The 1,713-nt window shown below is 57.2% G+C and overlaps 1 long non-coding RNA gene across 1 annotated transcript in view; it reads left to right on the forward strand.

Annotated features, from left to right (window-relative positions):
- The window catches only part of LOC109323385, a 14,275-nt gene extending 13,798 nt beyond the window's left edge, over window positions 1–477 (forward strand). Inside the window, exon 3 of the long non-coding RNA XR_002104652.1 lies at window positions 465–477. This is a non-coding gene — a long non-coding RNA (uncharacterized LOC109323385). The remainder of the gene's footprint in view (window positions 1–464) is intronic.
- The last annotated feature ends 1,236 nt before the right edge of the window (window positions 478–1,713 follow it).

A 1,713-nucleotide genomic window follows, 5' to 3' on the forward strand; every position in this document is an offset into this window, starting at 1 on the left:
TCGGCGGGTCTGGGAGGGGGAGGCGAAGAGCGGGGCGATTTCAACCCCGCCCTGACCCGGAAGCGGACCCCGCCGCACCACCGAGGCGAGCCGGGCAGAGCGTCGCCACGCGGGCCACCATAGAGTGCGCGGGGGCAGTTCGTGGCTTCCGGGGGATAGAGCGGCACCAGGGGGTGGCGGGGAGGGTGGCGCGCGCGGCCGCCCCCTGCAGGAGTAGCGTGGCCAGGCCGCCGCGTGGTGAGGCAGGGAGGCGGGGTACAATGGAGGCTGCAAAGAAGAGGCAGATCTCAGGCCGGGCGGGAGCAGGAGCAATGGGTGCAGGGGAGCGGGGGCTGGATATCAGGGGGAAGTTTCTGACTAGGAAGTTGTGGGGGGCGGTACTGGGACAGGCTTCCCAGGGAGGGGACTGCTGAGGAGAGGCAGAGGGAACTGGGCTGATTGAGTGTGCAGAGGAGGAGGGGGAGTTGAATGTCAGGCTGAGGGGGGCTGGAGAGGGGCTGGAGCTGGGCTGTGGGGGCAGGTGATAGATGGGCTCACGTTGCAGCTAGGGAAGTTGAGGTTGGTTGTTAGGAAAAAACTTTCTCACTAGGAGGGTGGTGAAGCAGGGCACCCTGAGAGGTGGTGGAGCCTCTATCCTTGGAGGTTTTTAAGACCAAGCGTTGGCTGGGATGATGTAGTTGGGGTTGGACTAGATGTGACCCCTTGAGGTCCCCTCCGGCCCTCCTGTGATTCTGAGTGGGGAGGGCAAGAGAAGCAGAGCGAGCGGGTGCAGCAGGGCAGTGGCAGGAGAAGGAAAGAGGAGCAGTGATTCTCAGCTGGGTACCCAGAGATCCTTTCAGGGGTGATGCCGCATCATCTTAGCTCGGCGTGATTCATAAGGGAAACCTGGGAGATTTCCAGCAGAAATCCCCAATTGCGGCGTGCTACAGGGCTGCACCTTTGGGATCTTTCCCATTTTCCGCAAGTGGAAAAGAAGGGCTGGTATTTGCTGAGGGGGCTGCGAGTCCATCCAGGGTAGAGAGAAAGCCACAGGAGTGGGATGGAGGAGGCCACGACCAGGGCAGAATCACAGAGAAGTGGGGCTGGCAGGGACTAGTCACGTCTAGTCCAGCTCCTTCCCTGAGGTAGAATCAGCCCAGTCCAAACCATCCTGTGCAATCCATACTCTAAACGAAACAACCGTCAATCCTGACACAACACAAACCTAACACCCAAGCCTGCCACAGGGAAAGTGCTTCTGTAAAGTGTTGTCACTATATCCTCAAATTCATATGAAGGTGATGTGCTCCAGGGTGGGGAAGCCAGAGGGACAAGTCACCACGCACAGGACCACAGCCCCAAAGCCAGCCCTCAAGTGTGGGGAGTCACGGCCCCACGCCTGCCCCAAATTCACACAATCAACTGAAAAAATCATTTAGGTTTTTAAAGTGCAATATGTGTGCCTTCTCGTCTTTGTGTCCTGCTGCCACCTTTCCCATGCCATCATAAGGCAGGAAACATACTTTCTCAGTCCATGAGAGCTGGGAGTCTTTTCATCACACAACTCCAGAACTGGCGCGGGGGCAGGTTAAGAAAAAGCACCAAATATAACAAGTACAATAAAATCCCAAGGGCCAGCATCATTATATGTCTCAGTCCTCCAAGATTGCAGTAAAGATCCCAAAGCACAAATGTACTCTCTTGAGAGAGCAATCTAGTGCTCCGTGGCTGCAA

The sequence above is a fragment of the Crocodylus porosus genome, unplaced genomic scaffold (assembly GCF_001723895.1).
Source record: "Crocodylus porosus isolate Cpor-Errol unplaced genomic scaffold, CroPor_comp1, whole genome shotgun sequence".
NCBI lineage: Eukaryota > Metazoa > Chordata > Crocodylia > Crocodylidae > Crocodylus > Crocodylus porosus.